We start from the raw sequence: 14196 nt of genomic DNA, 5'->3' as shown, positions 1-14196 counted from the left end.
AAGTTTATACTTCTGAAGAAGCGCGCGCAAGACTGTGTGTCCTTTTCTAGAAGAGCAGAACTAAATAAACATGGCTTAACGCCTCACTCTTCCACTTAAGAAATGCAAGGCTGCACCATATTTACAAAAATATGGTGCAGCCTTGCAGTCCCCACTCGCTGGCGCTACACTTAGCAGTGTAGCGCCAACGCAGACACCATTGTACCATAGTGCAAGGGTGTCTCTGTGCAGGGGAAGATTGTTTATGTGTCGGAAGGTGTCGTTCCTGCACATAAACAATCCTGAAATGCCCTTATGTCACTTCTATATGTGCTGCTTAATGCAGCACACATGGAAGATACAAAATGGCTTTTTTTTTAAGGATTGTTCATGTGCAGGAAGTACACCTTCCTACAGTAAAACAATCTTCCCCTGCACGAAGACACGGAGGGGGATATTAGCAAGAGAAGGCGATAATTATCGCTAACCGCAGTTAGCACGCCGTTTCTTATCGGCGCCTATCGTGGGAAACTATTGCCGTGTTAGCGGCGTATTACCAACACGCCGCTAACAAGTGATGTAAAATCCTGTGATAGACTGCGATAATGAACATTAGTGCGTGAAATCCTGCAATGATTTCACAGGGCTAATGTCAGGTTTGGTAATAGGGGAGTGTGGACCTAACCTTAAAATCCACCTCCCATAGGCATTAATGATAAGTCCGGTTTCAATCAGGTAATAGAATATTGCGATTGTGGGGGCCTAGCGCGACTTTTGTCATCGCGGGACAGCTTTGCTAATAGAGCAAAGTTGTTTTAGCGACCTTTTCCGTGTGCTTTTTCTAAGGAACTCCTACCTTGCATGTCATTAGCGATAATTATCGCTGGCAAGTAAGGCAATAGTAAAACTGGTAGATAACGCAGAAAGCTGGTGTTAGCGCATGTTAGTGCAGGCTTGCTAATAGGGCGATAAAAATATCACCGCTTTATCAGCAACAGGTCTGCTAAAGCGGCGATAAGGCCCTTGCTGATATGCCCCAGAGTTTCCTTTTTCTATGTGTGCTGCGCAGCGCACATAGAAAGAGGAAATCACCAGAATTGACTTTTAAACTGTCTCCTGAGCATTGCTAGCTCCCAGGGTGCACGCTGCTGTGAGAGGGCAGGGGGGCACTTCACCAGGCGCCTGCACTGCGTGTATATTTTAAAATCCTTGGGCCTTATTTATGAAGGCCTTGCGCCGCCGGTGCATCACTTTTAACATAGGAAAAAGTGACGCACTGGCGGCGCAAGGCCTCCATAAATAAAGCCCCTTATGTGTAAATAAGTTGGTGCCACTGTCACTGAAATTTTTTGTGTATTCCCACTCCCCGTTCCTCCCCGAGCCGAGCTCGTGGCGTGGAGGGAGGTCTTGCTTTCTCTTTTATACTCACTTCCGGCGGAAGCGGGGGGAGCGGTCTAGTCTTCCTGCCGCCTCCTCCCTACATAACCGATGTGCTGGCCAACCCGCAGCGGACGGGTGCAGCGGGCGCAACGGTGGCGCGCCGGAGTCGCGCCAGAGTCCTGCCCGTCTGCGCCCGTCCGCGACCGGACGGGACTAGGGGCCACTCCCCTTGCCTCTCCAAAATCCACATTGTCGTACTCCAGTGAGACCCTGATGAGTCTCAGGCCTTTACATTGCTTGCGTCACCCCCCTCTGTCTTGCCACCTTGCCCCTCTTAGCTGCCCGGAGTGCAATTTTTTCTTATCTTCCCTCCCCTCTTTGCTTGACATAACCTCTTCTAATTTTCCGCTAACCTCATTATGGCACAAACCCTTTAACTCCCCTGCTGACCTTACTTTCATCAGCCTAAATTGCAGGTCCTTACCGAAGCACAGGAATGACATTTTCGACCTTATTATTTCCGCAAAACCAGCTGCTATGTTTCTTACGGAGACATGGCTGAACAACAGCTCTGGCCCTGACATAGCCTCTGCCCTCCCCGATGACTACACTTACGTAGGTAAAAATAGAGTGGGAAAAGAGGGAGGCGGTATAGCAATTATTTTAAAACTAATTTACTCGTGCAAGTGGGAAGACTTAGCTATTCCTAATTGTGAAGCCGGCCTGTTTAAACTTCTGCTCTCCCCTAACTACACTCTTTCTGGCACTCTCATCTACCGTCCACCTGGCACGGCCAGTACTTGGGCCTCGTCACTTCCTGATCATATTGCCCAACTACTCTTGCACTCAACTAATTCCCTGGTCCTTGGAGACCTTAACTTACATTTTAACGACGCATCTTGCCCCACCAGTACACACCTTATACAAGATTTAGCAGCACTTAATATTTCTCTTCATAGTTCTGGCCCCACTCACAAGGCAGGAAACCTACTGGATCCCATTTTTTCTAACTTAGACACCATAATATGTAAACCCCCCAGGCCTATTCCTTGGTCAGATCACTACATAATTAGTTTTTCCATAAAAACTGACTGTGCACCGAATATCCCTGGAAACTCCACGCTTCCTAGAGCTGGTAGAAATTGCAAGAATCTAGATTCCCAAAAATTGAATTCCTGTCTTGAGAATACCAGACCTCCTATTAATATGGCCAACATTGAGGAGGAGGCTGCTGTACATAATTGGCTTACCTCCGCGGTCAATACATGTCTTCCCCTACGCAAATATAAACACAACTCTCATCAACCCCCGCTCCATGGTTCACTGAGCAATTAAAAGAAGAGAAATCTATATGTAAAAAGTTGGAACGGAAATGGCGCGCTTATTACGATCCTGGGGCCAAACAAACTTACAAAGATGCTCTTACCAAATACCATTCTGTTTGTAACATAGCCAAGGCGGAGCATGTTAAGCGAACTATTCTCAATGCTCAGAACCAACCTAAAGCCTTATTTAAAGCTGTGCAGGAACTTTCGGGCATGTCTTGCCTGCCCAAAACTCCCTGCCTGGATGAAATGCAATGTAACTCGTTGGCAGAATTTTTCACTGCCAAAATCGAGACCATCTATACTAACTTTGGAGCTCCTACTCACACTGCATTTTCTCCTGAGCCGGTCATGTCTGCAGCCTTGTATGAATCAGAAACAAATACGCAAATGTGCCCGCCCTCCCCGCTTCAGCTGACTGCATGGGACCCTCTTACTATTACTTCTCTGCAGAATATTCTGGGTTGCATTAAATCTGGTTCCCCCTTGGATCCTAAGCCCCCACAAATCCTTCTAACTCTTGACTTTCATGCACTTACTTTAATTTTAGAACTCCTCAATGCCTCACTCAGAGAAGCCAAGGTCCCGAGTACGTGGAAGCACGCGATGATTGTGCCCCTACTAAAGAAAGCTAATGCTGATCCCAATAATCCAGCTAATTTTCGTCCCATCTCACTCCTTCCGGTCTACTCCAAAATTCTGGAAAAGCACATTAACAAACAGTTTACCACTTACATTGAAGCAGGCAACTTTCTCCATCAGTCTCAGTCTGGCTTTAGGGCTGGCTTCTCGACCGAGTCTACTCTTCTGGGGGTCTCTGAGACCATTCGATGCCAGGTAGACAGAGGGGAAACTGTGGCACTCATCCTACTGGATTTGAGTGCCGCTTTCAACACTGTTTCCCATTCCATCCTCCTCACTGCCATTAAGTCCATCGGCATCAGTGGCTCAGCTCTCGGTTGGGTGGCTGGCTATATTTCTGACCGCACATTCCAAGTTTTCTCCCCTTCCTCAGCTTCAAAAATCCATCATTCTACCCATGGCGTCCCTCAGGGCTCTATTTTAAGTCCACTATTCTTTAACCTATATGTTAGACCCCTTGCTACCATAACGGAGCAAGCCGGACTCACCATCTATTCTTACGCAGATGATACTCGGATCATCTATTCATTCTCCACAGGTCAAAATTCCACTACATCATCCCTTCTCTCTGGTCTCAATAATATAGCTAGTTGGATGCATGACAATACATTAAAATTAAACGGGGATAAGACCGAGCTTCTCTTGTTTGGCCACAATACCACACTTTGGGGTCCCCACCATTGGCCACAGCAAATGGGTCCTCTACCTGTTCCCTCCAAGTCAGCTCGCAACTTAGGCATCATATTTGATGATCAGCTGTCGATGAGGCAGCATGTGATCAAGGTCTCGGCCACCTGTATTACCATCATCAAGTGGCTGAGAAAGATCATATGGATACTTCCCCATGACACCCAGAAAACCGTAGTCCAAGCGTTAATCACATCTCGGCTGGACTATGGAAATGTTCTTTTTCTGGGTGCAAGCAAGGAGGTGACTCGCAAACTTCAGATGGTTCAAAACATGGCCGTCCGATTACTCTGCAATCTCCCCGGAACCTCTTCCACCTCTGCTTCTCTGCATAGCCTACACTGGCTCCGAATTGAAAACCGCTCTAAATTCAAGGCCCTTTGTATCATGCACTGTATTAAGTCAGGTAATGCCCCTCTTTATTTAAGCACTTTGGTTCAACACTATTGTCCCCCCCGGACTCTTCGTTCGTCTACCAAACATAGATATCAGGTGCCTCGTATTAGGAGAGCTAGAATGGGCGGCCGCTCATTCGCTTACTTAGCCCCTTCCATGTGGAATGCCCTACCTCTTTCCTTATGTTCTGAATCCTGCTATCTAAGGTTCCGCAGAGACCTTCAGACCTGGTTATTTAACCTATAGACCCTCTATGTTCTCTAGATATCGTCCTTTAGCTACTACCCAGTTCTCTCTCTCTTGTTTAGCACCGGGAAACCTCTGGGTAGCTATGCGCTGTATAAAATTAAATATAATAATAATAATAATTGATTTTGTGCTGGAAGGTGACCGTCCCTGTACAAAATCAATCAGCCCCAAAACGCGGGCAACCTTGCACCATCGTGCAAGGGTGCCTGCGTTGGAGCATGGCAGCCCATTGCGCGCCGGTGTTGGGGAAAAGGGCACGAATGCAACGTATCATATAGATACAGCGCATTCCTACCCTTTTTGTTTTGACGTAGGGTAGCGCAGCAAGATTTCTTGCGGGGCTACCATAAATGAGGCCCACAGAGATCCTCCAACAATAAATGATGATGTTTTCCACAAATCATCTTCACTCGCTCCAGGCAATACATGTGGTGATAAATGGCTTACCGAAAGCTATATTGGCAGTGAAAGGTGTCTGCAGCAAATGGGAAACCATTTCTTCCTTGGAAAATGATGTCAATATGTGGCCAGGTAAGTAACATGCAATGTGACTAAGAGAACAGTAAACACAACCAGTGCTTCGGGGACATCTAGTGACAGAGTGCGATACAGCACCCTTGTGGTGTGTGCTCTACAGCAAAATCTAGTGATAGAGTGGGGTACAGCACCTTTACGTCTCTCTCTCTCTCTCTCTCTCTCTCTCTCTCTCTCTCTCTCTCTCTCTCTCTCTCTCTCTCTCTCTCAAGAATGCAGTACAGCACCCTTGCATTTCTCTTTACAGGGACATCTAGTGACAGAGTGTGGTATTGCACACTCCGGTGTGTGCTCTACAGGGACATCTGTTGACAGGGTGTGGGACTGCACCCTTGTGGTATGTGAGCTAGAGGGACATCTAGTGACAGAGTGCGGTAGAGCACCCTTACGCTTCTCTCGCTCTCCCTCTCTCTCTCTCAACATCAAGTGACAGTTTTTATTTATTTTTATTTATTTAATGCATTCTTATAAAGCGCAGACTTTACCCGAAGGTGTCAGAGCACTATACAATAGAACCAGTTACGTTACATGAGAGAACTGTTACTGGAATGGAACAAAAAATAAACAAAATAGCATGCCATAGAATCAAAGCGACGTAGGCATAAGGCACACAATCACAAGCACAGCAAGCACAGACTGTACAAGCAAATATATGAATATAAATGACAAATTTTACAATGAATAAAGAACTTGCTGGCGAAAAATAGCATGCCATAGAATCAAAACAACACAGGCAAACGGAACACAAAATCAAACGCAGCAAGCACAGGATGTACAAACAAAAATATAAATATATGTGACACAATTACAATGACTAAAGAACTTCCTGGCGAGGTCTGAGAAGGGGGGAATTAGTTCTGAAAGTGTCTTTGGAATAAAAGAGATTTGAGGTCCGCTTTGAAGATCTGGATGGAGGTGATGGCACTGAGCGCAGGAGGAAGCGAGTTCCAGATTCTCACCGCATTACCTGAGAACGATTGTGCCATCAATTCTTCCCTTTTGAAGGACGGGGGACTCAAGAAGGAACTTTTCCGCATTCCGAGACGGTCTTGAGCCTCCAGACAATTTCAGTTTATTTGCCAGATAGCAAGGGGAGGAAGAGTGCAAAGCTTTGTGGGTGATGCACGCCATTTTGTAGATAGCTCTAGCCTCAATGGGAAGCCATCGGAGAGTAGACAGGATAGGGGTGATGTGGTCACTTCGTTTGGACCCTGAAATAAAGCGAGCTGCTGAATAGAAAACGGATTTGAGGGGAGAGAGGTGAGATTTGGGAAGGCCAGTCAGAAGAGAATTACAATATTCCAATCTAGAGAGAACTAGCAATTGAACCAAGGTTTTTAGGTCATTCTCCGGGAAGAACCGACGAATCCCCCATAGAAGGTGCAGCTGATAACGTGCGCTCTTGGCCATGGAATTGATGTGTGAGATTAGGTTAAGTCTTTTGCCAAGTATGACACCTAAGGATTTTGCGCAGTCCACAATGATGGGTTTACTGTTGAGTAGATTCAACTGATCCAACCAGGATTGAACAGGAGGCGGGGAGAGAGAGGTAGATAAGAGGAGGAATTCAGTTTTTGAGGGATTGAGAATGAGTTGGTGCACTAACATCCAGTTGTGAATAGCGTTGAGAGTAGAGCTGAGTAGTGAGAGATCATGAAGAGAAGACACCTTGAAGTATATTTGGGTGTCATCCGCATGGAGATTGTAGAGGATTCCAGATTTGCTTAGGAGGTTCCCTAATGGTTCCAGATAAAGATTAAACAGAGTGGGAGCAAGGATAGAACCTTGAGGGATGCCTTCACCAACCACCAGTGGAGACGAGAGACTGTCCGCAATCTTAATCATTTGGGATCTGTCTGAGAGAAAAGAGGCAAACCATTTGAGTACTGTGACTTCCACGCCCATTCTCTGATGAAGAATGTCCGGGAGGGTGTTGTGATTAACAGTATCAAAAGCTGCAGAGAGGTCAAGAAGAATCAAAAGGCACGATTCCCCCGAAACGAGAATATGCAGCGCATCATCGATCACTTGCAGCAGGGCTGTTTCAGTGCTGAAATTTTGAATAACGCCAGACTGGAACATGTCGAGGAGATTATTGTCCATAATATGTTGGGACAGTTGTTTTGCAAAACATTTTTTTGTGATCTTTGAAAGAAAAGGGAGATTGTTGATGGGGTGGAAGTTATTTAGGTCATTTGCATCTGCAGAGGTTTTTTTTTTAGAAGGTGGGTAACCTGTCCTGTTTTGAGGACGACTGGGAGGGATCCAAGACTGAGGAATAGATTGACTAGCCTGGTCCAGTAGGAAAGGGTGTTAGTTTAGAAATCAATGGCGATGTCACTGGGTATGGGGTCAGAAGAATGGTTGGAGGGTTTGGTCTCGCGGATGCATTTGAGTAGATCAACCTCTGAGATGGCAGCAAAGTTCTGCCAGGTGACTAAAGCCTTTTGCTCCTCGATGGGGGTGGGGTGGGTGACCTGTTCCATCAGAGATTTTACTTTTTGATCGAAGAATATAGCAAACTCAGTTGCTTTCTTTGAGGCATCCTCAGGCTTGATGGTTTGGGGAGCACTATTTGGGTTTTTGAAGAGGTTGAAAAGTTTTTTTGGTCTGTTTTTAGCTGAATCGAGGAGGGATCTGAAATGAGATGTTTTTTCCTGGAAGATATGCTGGTGGTATTTGGATCTTGCCGAGCGTAATAGAGAGAGGTTGGGGTTGGATGGAGGATGTCTCCAGTGCTTCTCCAAGATTCTGAGATTTTTCCTTTCGTCATAGGGAGCTTTGTTGAACCAAGGAGCTGATGGAGTGGGTCTTTTCCTTTTGCTTTGGAGTGGAGCAACCTTGTCGATCTCGACTGCAAGGATTGAGAGGCAAAGGGGAGTGAGATCGTTGACATCCATATTGGGGTCTAGACTAGGAAGTGAACGCATAGCAGAATCACATAGAATCTCAAGATCAATGTTTTTTTGTGAAAGATATTTTTATTGAAAGTACAATAAGAAAGAAGGAAGAAAGTGAGAGGAAAGATAGAAACACAGTAAATGCGACATGGGCCCTCGCAGGAGCTCACTCTACATGGCAGAGGAGACTGAGCATTGCTGAAGATTGTTCAACGCGGCCTCTCTAGCCAGGATGGCTCTCAAAGTTCGCCAGCGAATAATGTTGCCCCAAGGGGGAGTCCATATGAAGGCACCGGCTCACAGTGGCGCCAGGCACAAGCCACCCAAGTCGGGAGCTCAGTCGATCAGTCTAATTTGCGCCTCCTCGTCTCTCCGCCAAAAGAAAAACAATGCAGCGAGATGAAACACAAAAAGAAAAAAAGACCCCACCCCTCACAGAGATAAAAGGAACAGAACACCCTCCCCCCAAAACTCCTTCAACCCTCCAACCCCCCTCCCCCCAGTGGTGGCAGCTAAGTAACAGGCACACATCAAAACATCCTCTCACACCTGGAACAAATGGAGTGCACGCAGTGTTGGCGGGCAAACCGCCGACGGCAGGCCCTGAGAAAGGAAGCGGACCAGGGGGCCCCATCGAAAAATGAAGTTTTTGAAATCCCCTCTGAAAACATCCGCCATACGCTCCATGCTCAGCAGTTTCCACAACCTCGCATGCCAGAGGGAGAGTGCAGGAGCCTCCTTCTTATTCCAGGCCGCCGCCAAGGTCAGCTTGGCCGCACCAATGCAGAGCCAAAGGATTTGTTTATCCGCCTTGGTCTGGTGCTCCAGAAGCGGATCACGGAGACCCAATAGAACAAAGCCTATCAAGTCAGGTATCGGGTAACCCAGCACATCTTTGATTTGGGACAGTATCTGCTCCCAGTAGGGGCGAATGACAGGGCAGTCCCACCAAATATGGCGAAAATCCCCCAAGAGGCCACATCTTCACCAACATCTATCCGATGTGGAGGGAAAAATCTTTTTCAACCGGGCTGGGTAAAGATACCAGTCCAACATCGTTTTCATGTGGGCCTCCCTAAGGTCAATGGAATGATTAAGTCTGTGCAAGTCACGCCAGAGGTGATTCCACTCCTCGTCGGAGATATCCCGACCCAGGTGCTCTTCCCGCAACCCCATATATCGAGGGTGAGGCGAGATAGCCGTAGCAAGCAGAAGGCCATAAAGGAATGAGATCACCCCTCTCATGGATGCGGTGCGGGTGACAAAGGTCTCAAAATCTGTAAGAGGCCTTGTCGCTGCATCCCGCACCTCAGGTGACAACACCCAGTGTAGCATTTGGGTATGCCGGTAACGCTCGGACAGTAGCACCGCATAGTCACGCATGCAATTATGGAAGGTGAGTGGCTCATAACCGTGAAACAGGTGCGTAGGCGTGTGACAACCTCCCGCCCTCCACACATCAAAGGGGCCCTCCACAAGCGCCGGCGGAAAGGCCCGGTTAAAATGTATAGGGGTGAGGGGGGACGGGTAGGAAGTCCACCTCTCATCGCTGGAAACCGAGTCCCAGACCTTCAGGGTAGTGCCTGTATGAGTGCTAATATAGGCATTCCGAGGGCGATCCCCCTTCGCTTTCCAGACCAGGTCCCATATCGACCTTCCCGCCACATTCCTATCCATATGCAACCAGTGCTTCTCCGATTCCATCTGGGTCCATTCCACCAGCACTCGGAGTTGCGCCGCCTTGTAATAAAGGTGCATATCTGGGAGGCCGACCCATCCCTTCTTCAAAGGCGGCCGCAGCGTGAGGAAGGAAAGTCTAGCGCGACCCCCTTGCCAAATGTAGTGTAGGATCATGGTCTTAATGCGCCTAAAAAAGCCCCCATCTAATGTAATAGGGAGCGCTTGAAACAGATACAGGAGCTTGGGGAGCATCGTCATTTTAATAGCATGGATTCGGCCCAGCCAAGAAATGAACATGGGCTTCCACCGATTAAGCTCATTCTGTATCTGGGTCAACAAAGGCGGGAAGTTGGCCGCATACAAAGTGGTGACGGACGAGGTCAGCCGGACACCTAGGTACTGTATAGAGGAGCTGGCCCACGACAGGGGCGAGAGCGGCCGGATGCGGTCCACCTCAGCAGATGGTAGCGTGAGGTTAAGGATATAGGACTTGCTAGGATTGACCCTAAAACCCACCACTGCCTCAAACTGAGAGAGTACCTCCTGCACCCGTGGAAGGGAGCTTCCCGGGTCCGCCAGCGACAGCAGAACATCATCAGCAAAGAGGGAAATTTTATGCTGCTCTCCTGAAAAGGGGAGACCACGGATGCCCGGGTCTTCCCGTACCCTAAGAGCTAGGGGTTCAATGCTGAGCGCAAAGAGAAGGGGAGATAAGGGACAGCCCTGCCGCGTACCCTGGGTGTGCGCAAAGAAGGGTGAAACATGGCCGTTAACCATGACTCTCGATCAAGGACCGTGGTAGTTGGCCCGCAGCATAGCTATGAATCTGGAGGAAAAACCATAGGCCACCAGCGTTCCAAAGAGAAAGTTCCAGTCTACTCGGTCGAACGCTTTTTCAGCGTCAAGACCCACCAAGACCGCCGGTATCTTGAAGCGATTGGCCTTCTCAATCAAGTGAATCAGCCTTCTGGTGTTGTCGTGGGTCTGGCGACCCTTTATGAATCCTGACTGATCGGGATGAATGAGGGCAGGCATAAGGTCCTGGAGTCTTGCAGCCAAGATAGAGGAATATAACTTGGCATCTACATTCAGTAGAGCTATGGGCCGGTAGGACTCGCACTTCGAGGGATCCTTCCCGGCTTTGGGGATGATCGAAATCATCGCCTCCGCCATAGAGCCCGTAGTCTGACCCGCCTCCCTCATGCCATTAAAGAGTGTCACCAAAAATTCGCCCAACTCAGAGGCAAAGGTCTGATAGAAGGGTGCCGTGAAGCCATCCGGGCCAGGCGCCTTAAGTGGCTTAAGGGACTTAATCGCGGTCAACACCTCCTCCCTAGTAAAGGGGTTCTCCAATAGTTCATTCCACTCCTTGGAAACCTGCGGAAGCGGATGAGCCCTCAGGTACTCCTCCTGATCCTCCGGCACCAGGCTGTCCGCTGAGTACAGGGCGGCATAAAATTCGCCGAAGAGCTCCGCCTTGGCCGCGTCTTGATGCTCCAAGGCGCCCGAGGGTGCCCGGATGCCACCTATGTATTCTCTCTCGCGCTTATCGCGAAGCTGTCGAGCCAGATGTTTCCCTACTTTATTGCCTTGTGCGTAAGAAAGACCCCGTAAGCGCAGGAGGGTATACACCGCCCGGTTATTATAGTGGGCCCTGAGTTTACCCCGCACTGCCGTAAGCGGACGGAGCGTCCTTCGAGAAGGATTCTGCTTGTGCGCCGTTTCAAGTGTCGTCAGCTCCGCCTCCAGCGCCTCCCTTTCCTCACGCCTAAGTTTGTTCAAGGTGGAGTTCAAAGCAATGCACGTGCCCCGTGTCGTCGCCTTAAAGGCGTCCCATTGGGTGAAAACCGAAGTGTCCCCTTCCTTGTTAAACTCAAAGAATTCACCAATGGCCACCCTGAGTTTTTTGCATGACTCCTGATCTCGCGTGAGAGAGATAGGGAAGTACCATTTGCGGTGCGGGGACGTCCCCGGGGCCCAAGTCAGGCACACCGCCAGGAGGCTATGATCCGATACAGAGAGCGGGAATATCCTACTTTCCCTCAGGTCACCCTGTAACGACTGGCTCAGAAAGATGTGATCAAGACGCAAATACGTGTGGTGAACATGGGAGAAGAATGTATAGTCTCTAGTGTGGGGGTTGAGGGCGCGCCAGCTATCAATGAGACCCAAGCTTTCCATAGCGTCACGCGACTCGGAGGAAAAGAGGCCTGCCTCCATCCGCTGCTGGTGCGAGCAATCATGTTCTTTGTCCCAAACCAAATTGAAATCCCCCATGACCAACTAAGCACCCTCCCCAAAGTCCCCCACCTCCCGCAAGAAAGCCTCAAGGAACCCATTTTGGCCTGTGTTCGGCGCATAGAGAACCACCCACGTGCAGAGCTTGCCAAGGAGCATCCCCTTCACCATCAGCCATCTACCCTCCCTGTCGCTACGCACACCCATGGGTTGGAATTGTAGTGTAGAGCGAAACAAGAGTGCCACCCCCCGGTGTTTAGTGGAGGCCGAAGACCTGTAGATCAGTGGGTATTGCCTATTCTTGAGCCTGGTTTCGTCCCTACGAGCCAAATGAGTCTCTTGCAGTCCCACCACATCCAGATGATGATCTATAATGTATTTCCACACCTTCTGACGCTTTTGGGGGGAATTAAGGCCTTTAACATTCCATGAACCTATTGTGACTGGCATCATTTAGACATTCCCCTCTCCCATCCCGCTCCACACAGAACCCCCTGTAGTGCCATAAACAGCCCAAATACACCCACAGTCATACCAGATCCACCGCTACCACCACTGAGCCCACTCCAAATCAACACCCCCCAACCCAAAGGAGCCCCAAGATACGAAACAAAGAAAACAGTCCCAGAACCTTAAAGAGAAAAAACAGTCCAAAAGAAGAAGCAGCTGGACATGACCAAAAGGGTCGGGGGTAGAAGACCCAGGTAATGCCCCCCTCGAGTTGAGGGTCAGGGTAACCCTCCATTGGAGCAAGGTCCCTTAGTGTACCTGAGGTGGTAGAGCCCGTCCGGCCCCACGAGCCGATGTTTGGAAAGCCTAGGCTGCTGAAGAGCTGTCTATCCGGCTCGAGTCAGTCACCAGAGCCACCGAGGCAAGAGCCTCTCCCCTCTCACTTTGGCTCGCCGATGGATCCGGGCCTTCCGCCATTCCAGTGCGGCCCACTCTTTGCCATGCCGGGAAGCGGGAACGGCGTCATCTTCTTGGGGAAGCGCTGGCACCAGCCGACGCGGCCTCTTCCTCCATGCCCAGAAGTTCCCTGGCGGCCGCCAGGGATTGTATTTGCACCAGTCTGTTCTGCCATCTAAAGATGAGCCGAAAGGGGTGGCCCCAGGAGTAGGACACCCCGTGCTCCCACAGGAAAGCCGTGACCGGGCGGAAGTCCCGCCGCTTCTGTAATGTGGAGGCCGCCAAGTCCTGAAAAAGCTGGTGGCTGTGTCCCCGGAATTGTAAATTGTTAGTATCCCTGGCCTTCCGTAGGATCCTCTCTTTCAATTGAAAGTCATGGACACAAACTAAAATGTCCGGCGGCGGTGAACGCGCGCCACGTGGCAACGCAACTCGATGAACTCTGTCCATGCGGATCTCCGAGAGATCCGCCTCTGCCAGAATCTGCAGAAAAAGGGCCTCCACATACTCCCGCAAGTTTCCACCTTCTCCTGTCCAGGGCACCTCTCGGATTCGAATGTTATTACGGCGGGATCGATTTTCCAAATCCTCGCAGCGGGCCTGAAGGTCTAAATTTTGCTCCTGGAGTCTGAGCATGTCCTGCTGTAACTGGTGGACGCCGCCAGCAAGGCCTAGATCGTGATCCTCCAGGGTCGCCACCCGCTCTCCGATGCCATCCACATCTCGGCGGACCTCGCGCAGATCGGAGGCCAGCTGGGACTTCAGCTCCGTGATTTTGTCCTTGATGGATGCAAAAAGTTCGATCAAGAAGGCCTTCATGACAGGGCCGTCCCCGTCCTCCTTCGGGGGTGACTTGCTGGAACCGGGGGGCGATGCAGACGGACCCTTCCCAGGACCGTCCTTCCCTGGCTTGGTCGTGCGGTTCCTCGTCGTCATGATGGAGAGCCGCGGCTAACCCCCGCGCGCTCCACGAGTGCCAGGAGCGTCCCGGGATATCAGGCCACGCTTCCTCGCACCCCCCGGGCCACCCGCTCTGCCGTCTCCGGGAAGCCGGAGCTATCAGGGGACAGCGATCGCCGTGCTCGCTCAATGTCCGTTGAATCGTCCCCGGGCTGTATGGGGTAGGGTCGGATCAGCTCCGCTTCTCCTCTCGTCCCTCTGCGCTGTCCAGCAGCCGCCAGACAGGTTGGCGCCTCCCCGTCACCTCGTCCAGATGATGTTAGCCGAAATGATCCACAGGGGGGTAGATTAAGCTCGGGACGGTCCCAGTCAGGGCGTCC

Source organism: Lissotriton vulgaris, chromosome 1_2 (genome assembly GCF_964263255.1).
Source record: "Lissotriton vulgaris chromosome 1_2, aLisVul1.2, whole genome shotgun sequence".
Taxonomy (NCBI): Eukaryota; Metazoa; Chordata; class Amphibia; order Caudata; family Salamandridae; genus Lissotriton; species Lissotriton vulgaris.
Note: the sequence above shows the minus strand (reverse complement) of the source record.